Here is a 10,086-nt window from a genome sequence, read left to right on the forward strand (position 1 = left end):
GGACACCTTAAAACAGTTAAAATGATGACTTTTATGCTATGTCACAGAAAAATTTCTAAAATCTTGTAGAAAGCAGCTTTCAGAATGTATAATGTGCAAAAAGAAATGCCTCAAATTATCAGTTTAAACTTTGAGGAAAGTAAAAGAAAATCTAGCAATTAAACCTTTATATTTTCTTATGAGAAAGAAAGTACATTAATAAGAAGAAATCAATGAAATAGTGTATAAGTATGTAGTAGAGAATCCACAAAGCCAAAAATTGATTATCTAAAAAGATTATAAAACTGATAAAATCCAAACCAGATTTATGAAGTCAAAAAGAAAATACAAATTAATAATATCAGGAATAAAGAAAATACATTACAGAACTTACTGATTTTTAAAAGATAACAGGTGGATGATCAGGTTACACCAACAAATCTGACAATCAAGATAAACTGATTAAATTTTTTGAAAAACACTTATTTTAAAAAAAACATTAAGAAATAAAATTTGAATTACCTAATATTAAATTGTCATTTTAACTAAATGCTTTTCCATAAAGAAAACTCTAGGCTCAAAACTTGAATGCATTCTTCTAATCATTTAAAAAACAACACCAACCTTAAAATTATTATTATTTTTTTTATGTTTGTTATTGGTAGTTGCGAGGGGTGCTGAACCACTGAACTACAGCCTTTTTATTTTTTATTTTGAGACAGGGTCTCACTAAGTTGCTAAAGCTAGCCTTGAGTTTGCAATCCTCTGGTTTCAAACTACTAAGTCACTGGGATTACAAGTGTGCACCACCATACCTGGCTTAGAATAGTTTTTGCTTTATATATAACTAATGCAAAAAGGCAAGAAAAAGAAAATTAAAATATACAGCTTTGAAAGGAAGAAGTAAAACGTTTTATAGGTGACATCATTGGGTAGAAAATCACAAATAATCAACAGAAAAATAAATGCTGACAGGGCACCATGGGACACACCTATAATCCCGGTGAACCAGGAGGCTGAGGCAGGAGGTTTAAGCCCATCCTTACCAATTTATTGAGAACCTGTCTCAAAGTATTAAATAAATAAATAAATAAATAAATAAATAAATAAATAAATAAATAAATAAAAGGCTGAGGATATAGTTCAGTGGTAGAATGCCGATGGGTTCAACTCCCAGTACCCCCAAACAAAATCTGCTGAATCTAATAAGCAATTATACCAAGTTTATAGGATACTTTGGGTTTTGTAATGGCCCTTTAGATACAACACCAAAGGCACAAGCCATGAAAGAAACAAAAATTTTAATTAAAAATGGGTAAAAGATCTAAATAGACACAAAACTACAGATGATAAATAATAAATAAACATATGAGAAGATGCTCAACATTTCTATCATTAGAGAATTGCAAATTAAAACAACAATGAGATCCCATTAAATTTCTATTAGAATGGTTAAAACCCAATACACTGAAAACAGCAAATGCTGGTGATAATTGGGAGCAACAGGAACTCTTATTCATTGCTGACAGAAGTACACAGTGACAAGCTACGTTGGAAAGCAGTTTTCTTACAAAAGTAAATACAGCATTACTACACAATCCAGCAATTGCTCTCCTTTCTTGGCATTTACCCAACTGAATTAAAACAACAACAACAAATGTTCACAAAAATGTTTATAGTACACATACACCTACATTCAGTGCATCTACTCAGAAGTGTTCACAGTAAATTTATAATCGTCCAAACTTGGAAGCAACAAAGATGTCCTTCAGAAGGTGAATGGATAAACAAATGGATATGCCCATACCATCCAGTCTTATTCAGTGGTAAAAGGAAATGTTATCAAGCTACAAAAAGACATGGAGGAACCTTTGACCTAAGGTTTCCTAAGGGAAGGAAGCCAGTCTGAAACTGCTACAGACTGTGATTCCAAATGCAAGACATTGTGGAGAAGGCAAAACTACAAAGACAGAAATCAGGGGTTGCCAGGAGTGAGGGGAGAGGGTAGGAAGTGGGATGGTGAGGTGGAGCACAGGGAGTTTTTAAGACAGTGGATCTACTCTGTATGATACTGTGTGGGTGGACTCATGTCTGTCATTTGTTAAAACTCATGGAACTTCACAACATGAAGCTGAGTCCCTAAGGTCAACTGTGGACTCCATGATAATGTATCAGTATGGATTCATTAATTCTAACATGTTCTAACATGCTCCATGTAGCAATTACACAGCACACGCGAATTACAAAGAAAATACTTTTAAAGATGAATGTTAAATACTTAAGATGAATGAAAGTGAAAATGTAATAGAACTTAGGAGGAGGTGTAGCAAAGTCAGAAGGACTCAGCAGGAAATTTATGGCTATAAATTAAAAAGGATCTCAGGCCAATAACTCAACTGTAAGGAATTAGAAAAAAGAAGATTGAACTCAAAGCTAGAAGGAGGAAAGAAAAAATCAGAGAGACAATACAAAAATAATAATACTAACCATTTTATAGACATATAAAGGTCATAAGAGAATACTGTAAGCAATCATTAATTAATTAGATATATCAATGAAGTTGGTGGAGGGCACCATTTTATACGAAAAACTGCTTGTGGGCAAGAACATGTACAGGGGAACTCTATTTTCGGCTCAATTTTCTATAAATTCAAAATTGCTACAAAAAAGCAAACTAGTTTAAAAAAAAAAAGAAACAGTTTCCACCCAATAAAACAAGAGGGGCTTTCTTTTAGATTAGAAATACCCCTCAAAAGCAGATAAATCTTATTTACTCATGAGAACTGTGTAAAATGTTTCCACTTACCTAACAAGTAGAGCTATTTTTAAAATTATTTTTTTATTTATATATGACAGTGAATGCATTACAATTCTTACTACCACATATAGAGCACAATCTTTCATATATCGGCTGTATACAAAGTAGATTCACGCCAATTTGTGTCTTCATACATGTACTTTGGTTAATAATGATCATCACACTCCACCATCATTTCTAACCCCATGCCCCCTCCCTTCCCCTCCCACCCCCTGCCCTATCTTGAGTTTGTCTATTCCTCTCATGCTCCCTTTCCTTACCCCACTATTAGTCAGCCTCCTTATATCAGAGAAAATATTCAGCATTTGTTTTTTTGGGATTGGCTAACTTCACTTAGTACTATCTTCTTATTTTATTCCTGACACACACACACACACACACACACACACACACACACACACATGCTTAAACTGTGGAACCAACCTAGATGATGTAGCGTATATGCACAATAGAATATTACTCAGCAATGAAAGAGAATAAAGTAAGAAGATTATATATATATATATATATATATATATATATATATATATATATATATATATATATATATATAACCAAGGATTTATATATAAAGCCTTGGTATTTTCTTACTTTAAAAGGAAAAGGGGCTGGAGTTGTGGCTCAGTGGTAGAGCACTTGGCTAGCATGTGTGAGGCACTGGATTCAATTCTCAGTGCTACATGTAAATAAATGAATAAAATAAAGGTCCATCAACATCTAAAAAATATATTTTTTAAAAAAAGTGAAAGGAAAAGAAAAGTGGTAGAACACTTACCCAGTATGTGAAAGGCCCTGGGTTTGATCTCCAGCACTGTAAAAAATAAAAATAGTTATCCTTTAGTTATAAAGGTTATAAGAAAATCATTTTAAATATGTTAAAACTCATGGAATTTTGTAGCCATAAACCCTCCTTGAAGGATTTCCTAGAATGTAATCATCCCAACAGAAGGTGCCTGGAATAACTTTTGCAATAGGATTGAAAAATTGAAAAATAACTACACATGTTATGGATAACAAGGTCAGAATGTGCAAAGGAGGAAGGCTAAAACAAACTCTGTGGTGTTGAATTGGAATTGAGTTTTATGAACTCCTGGATATGTCTACTGAGAGGTCCTGGCAGCAGTATCACCTGAGTACTGGTGAGTACCCTTGGCACCCAGATCTTGATTTCTTAATATCATTCTCCACCAAAAAGGAACTAGAATTTTTTGAAAATTAATGGACTCCAGGAGTATGGCTGGGAATGAATGAGATGAGCCTTATGGCATCTTATGCCAAAAAGTAAGAAAGTGCTCAGAGAATGGTGGGGCACATCGAAATGAACTTATCACCTTGAAGTGGCTCCCATTGGCCAAATCTGAGGACATTTTGAGCATATAAGTTGACAATAGTAATAGGTCATAACATTGAGTAAAATAAGAAACCACAAGCCCATGTAATTATAAAAAAAATTAAATACTAATGAATAAATGAAGAAAACCTTTTGCTCACAGTAGAATTGCATTGCATGAGCTCAGAAGAGAGAATAGATTTCAAAAATCTCCGGTACATATACTAGGTCATTTAGACAAGAATCACCAATAAATGCTATAATTAGTGGGATAAAAGTATAATAAGTTTTAGGATATTTACTTAGCCTCAAAATATTTACTGAGTAGCATCTTTCCTGGCTTGTATACTTCAAAATGCAGAGCATGAGTGATAAGTAAAGGTGGGAAACCTGATTCTGATTAGAGACCTATATCTGATTAATGCAATTTGTGATAGGAATAGTGGAACAACTGGCAAATTTGTACTTTGATTAGCTGATAGTATTGTGGGAATGTTCATTCCCTGATTTTGATTCTTATACTGCCTTGTTTTTAAGAAATGTACAATGAAATATGTAGGAGTGAATATTACTTATTCTCATGTCTGCACTTTATTCACAAGTGGTCCAGGAAATAGAAAGTAGTTTTATATATTGAAAGAGACATGAAAGCAACTATATTGAAATGTTAACATTTGGGAAAGGTACTTAAAGAATCTACAGGCTCCATTGTTCTTGTAGCTTTCCTGTAAGTCTAAAACTATGTTAAAATTAGAAGCTTTTCAGTGTTACTATTTGCATATGCTTTGTAGAAAGTCTAAAATACTTTGTAGATAATCTATTAAAATTAATGATGAAATTTATTAAAGTTGCCTATCAAATGCAGGTTTAATTTTTAAAAATCAGCTATAGCAGCTCTAAACACATGGAGAAATTTTTATTCAGTTTTATTAATTCTTTTTAGTTATGCATTACATTAGGATCCATTTTGATGTAACTATAAAAGTCTGAAATATAATTTGCTTGAAGTCAGTCCCTAGTATTTCCCCTTTTCCCTTCCATCCTCCCTTCTCCCATTCCCTTCCTTCTTCTCTACTGATCTTTCTGCTGTTTACTTGTATTTTTTCTTTTCAATTAGTGCCTTATGAATATATGTAATGGTGAGAGTCACTGAGGTATATTCATATATATACCTACGAACGTTGTTCATTCCACTGTTCTTCACTTATCCCATCCCTCCTGCTTCTTCCTCAATCCCCTTCCTGATCTTTATCCTATTTTGATGAAATCCTTCCCCTTTTCTTTTCTATTTTTTCCCTTATTTTTGACTAGCTTTTGCATGTCAGAGAAAATATTCAGCCTTTGACTTTCTGGGTCTGGCTTATTTCACTTAGTACATTAGTCTCAAGTTCCATCTATTTATTGCCAAAGGCCACAATTCCATTCTTCTTTATGGCTGAGTAATACTCTCATATGTATATAAACCACATTTTCTTTATCCATTCATCTGTTGATGGGCATCTAGGTTGGTTCCATATCTTGGCTACTGTGAATTGTGCTGCTATAAACACAGATGTGGCTGCATCTCTATAGCATGCAGATTTTAGATCTTTTGGATATACTGAGGAGTGAGATAGCTGGGTTATATATTGGTTCCATTCCTAGTATTTTGAGGGATCTCCATACTGCTTTCCAGAGTGGTTGTACTAATTTGTAGTCTCACCAACAATATTGGTGTATACCTTTCCTCCTACATCCTCACCAACAGTTCTTATTTGTATTTTTTTTAATTGCAATTCTGACTGGAGTGAGATGAAATTTCAATGTAGTTTTAATTTGCATTTCTCTGATTGATAGAGATGTTAAACATTTTTCATATATTTGTGGGCCATTTGTATTTTTATATTTCTTCTTTTGAGAAGAGTCTGTTTTTTAGTTCTTTTGCCAATTTATTGATTGGGCTATTTTTGTGTGTGTGTGTGTGTATATGTATGTGTTTCAAGATTTTAAATTTCTTTTTTCTTACTGGATATTAATCCTCTGTCCAGGGAATGGCTGGAAAGATCTTCTCTTATTTTGTAGACTCTCTCTTCACATTCTTCACTGTTTCCTTTGCTGTGGAGAAGCTTGTTAATTTGATGCCATCCCACTTTTTAATTTGTGATTTTATTTATTACACTTTAGGAGACTTGTTAAAGAAATCAATACCTGTGCCAATATGTTGGAGTGTTGGGCCTACATTTTTTCCTAGCAATTGCACATATTCTGGTCTAATTCCTAAGTTTGTGATCAGCTTGATTTGTCTTTTGTGTGGTGTGAGAAATAGGGGTCAATTTTCATTTCTCTGCACACGGAATATCCAGTTATACCAGCGTCATTGGTTTTAAAAGGCTATCTTTTAACCAATATGTTTTTGGCACCTTTATGTAGTATGAGATAACTGTATAACCAGGCATGGTGGTGCATGCCTATAATTCCAGCATCTTGGGAGGTTGAGGCAGGAGGATCACAAGTTCAAAGCCAGTCTCAGCAATTTAGTGAAGCTGTAAACAACCTATCAAGACCCTGTCTCAAAATAAAAAATAAAAAGGCTGGGAATTTGGTTAGTAGTTAAAGACCCTTGGGTTCAATCCCTGATACAAAAATGAAAAATAAAAAATGACCGTTTGTATGTGGTTTGTGTCTGTGTCTTCTAGTCCATTGGTCTTTGGGTCTATTTTAGTGTCAATGCCATGCTGTTTTTTTCCTATAACTCTGTAATATAATTTGAGATCTGCTATTAAGATGCCTCCAGCATTGCTCTTCTTTTTTCAGGATTGCTTTGGTTATTCTAGGTCTCTTATTTTTTCAAATGAATTTTAGGACTGTTTTTTTTTCTATTTCCATGAAGAAAGTCATTGGGATTTTAACAGGAAGTGCATTGAATCTGTATAGCACTTTTGGTAGTGTAGCAATTTTGACAATATTAATTCTGCTTATCCAATAATACAGGTGGTCTTTCTATCTTCTATGGTCTTCTTCAATGCCTTCAGTATTCTATAGTTTTCATTGTAGAGGTCCTTCACCTCCTTCATTAGATTAATTCACAAGCAATTTATTGTATTTTTGAGCTTATTGTGAATGAGATAATTTCTCTAATTTTTTTTCAGCAGATTCATTATCACTAATGGAGTATATGGGAAAGTTAATCTTGTATCTTGCTTCTTTACTGTATCTTTTTTTAACTCTAGAAGTCTTCTGATGGAGTTTTTTGGGTCTTCTAAATATAAGATCATGTTATCAGCAAACTGATAATTTGGCCTCTTCTTTTACTATATGTATCCCTTTATTTTCCTTCTCTTGCCTAATTGTTCTGTCTGTGTTTCAAGGACTATGTTGAATAGGGTGATAAGAGTGGGCATTGTTGTCTGGCTCCTAATTTTAGAGGAAAATGCTTTCAGTTTTTCTGTGTTCAGTAAGATGTTGGCCTTGGGTTTGCCGCAAATAACCAAGAAGACAAATGCTTGATCATATAATTGTAAATATACCATACTCCTAGAGATAAAGCCAACAGAAAAAAGTATAAGACTTCTCTATTAAGAACTTCAAACATCCCAGGGTAAAGAAGATCTACTTGGTGGTATATATTAAACTAAAAATATCACTTATTTCCAAATTGTTCTAAAGATTCAATACAATTTCAATAAATTCCCAGTAAATCCCCCCCTCACACTAGAACACAACAAGTTGATTCTAAAATTTATATGGAAATTCAACAAGCCAAGAATAGGCAAGAAAATCTTGAAGAATAAAGGAGGAGGGCTTATACAAACATACAAAGAATATTAGTGTATAAAGAAAGAAATTGAAGAAGACCTTAGAAGATGGAAAGATCTGCCATGCTTTTGGATAGGCAGCATTAATATTGTCAAGATAGCCATACTACCAAAACTGTCATACAGATTTAATGCAATTCCCAATGACATTCTAGAAAAATCAATCATAAAATTCATTTGGAGAAATGAGACCCAGAATCAATCAATCTTATAGGGAGAGAACACACTCTCATTTCTATCCACTGAATTCTTGGGGGTCTGATCCTATGAATTCTCGCTGTGGGAGAAGCAATACCATAAATTAGATGCAGACATCAAGCATGTATCACATCCTGGAGGACATTGCTCCAGCAATGAGAAGTGTTGTCATCTAGGTGTTACTTGAGGCAGAGTCTTCCAAGGGTATTTTACCATTCTATCAGGTTCTGTGTTTCAGGAAGATGGAGGACCTATGTTAATTATAACAAATCCCATGAACACAGGCCACATTACACACTTGTTTGCTGTGAATGGAGCTCCTTGTTCAGAAGCAATGCTGCATGGAATACCCTTATGGTGAATAAAGCATTCTGTGAGTCCAGAGATGGTAGTTCTGGCAGCAGCACTTCATGAGAGGAAGCAAAATCCATACCAAGAGTGAGTGTCCAGTCCAGAAAAAAAAGGAGTGTCCCTTTCATGCTGAATGTGGTCCAATGTCATCAATGTGCTATGCAGTGGCTGGCTGATTATCCCAGGGAATGGTGTGATGTTGGGAACTCACGATTGTCTTTGCTGTTAGCCATGGGTATTCAGCAGTGGCTTCAGACAGATTTGCCTTGGTGAGTGTAAGTTTATCATGATGAATCCAGGGATAAACTTTACCCCAGATGCCATGTCCAGTTTGTTCATGGATATATTGGGCAGATGCCAGGACTGAGTGAGGAAACAGGGGCTGATATCCAAACTACTGGTTAACCCTTTTTGGAATAAGAATCTCTATCCCATGGGTGGTTTTCATAAGAATATTTTTTTCATATATATTATCCAGAAAATTTTGTACTTCCAGGATAATAAAGGGAACACATGTATCAGAGGAATGAATGTCTCCTGTAGGCAACGTAAAGAACTTTGGGTTTTCTTCTGGAGAAAGGGTTAAGGTGTTTGCCTTCATGCTGCATGTATTGTATTTAGTTACACAGGTATCATTTTTGTATTTGAAGGTTAACCTGACTTATGGAGGTGTGCATGTGTACCAAAAAGACAGAAGATGAACTGCAGTGACTTTGTGATGTGTGATGTTTTCCAGGATGAACTACATCTCACCAAATTCCCTCTAATCCATCGTTTCTGTTTAAGGTGGGTCTCAAGAGGAGCTTCCTGGGAGATTAGAGAGCAGAACGGAAGCAGCCATCCTGTAGTACTAATACATTTTTGCTGGTCTGCTGGCTCACACCTCACTGGTAAGGAGCAGTGGCTGGGCCTGCAGTTACTTAATCTTCCCCATGATTCTCCCTTAGGCTCTTGGAATTCTGGGCTAGTGGTGTGCATTCAGCTTCATTAGAAATCTGACCTAAATTTCCAATGTGCCTGTATGAACATACCATATGGATCTCATCTTTATGTATAGCCACAAGTAACTAATAAAAAAACCATAAATAAATAGCATATCAGCAGAGCAGAGGGAAGGAATCAGAGGAAGAGAGGAGGAGAGGGGAAATGGGAAGTATGGAGACTGAATTGAGGCCTATTTTATGCTTTTTAATTATGTCAAAAGAATTCCTAATATTTTGTAGAACTCAAAAGAGCCAATACAAAAAGAAGAACCTTAGTGCCTAATTCTATAGACAAACAGACTGACTTTTTTTTGTTTTCTCTTGTGGGGTCACAGCTCATGCTTTGGGGTTTTGTCTTTCTTTTGTCTGCCCTGCTTTGTACTGTCTTCCTTTTCTACTGCTTGTCCTGTAGACTTTAAATTTCCACATCAGACTTAAACATGACAGCAGTATACCAACTCCTTAACCAGCTTCCACAAAGAAATAAGGCCAAAGTTCTGTAACACAACCATTAACATTTACATGCATAACTAACAACATCTTAGTGGTTAAGCTGCTCTTATTAGAACCTGCATGGTAAAACAGGAAACATAATCCAACAACCATAAAAACACAGAAACACACTCACACAAA

The sequence above is a fragment of the Ictidomys tridecemlineatus genome, unplaced genomic scaffold (genome assembly GCF_052094955.1).
Source record: "Ictidomys tridecemlineatus isolate mIctTri1 unplaced genomic scaffold, mIctTri1.hap1 Scaffold_42, whole genome shotgun sequence".
Taxonomy (NCBI): Eukaryota; Metazoa; Chordata; class Mammalia; order Rodentia; family Sciuridae; genus Ictidomys; species Ictidomys tridecemlineatus.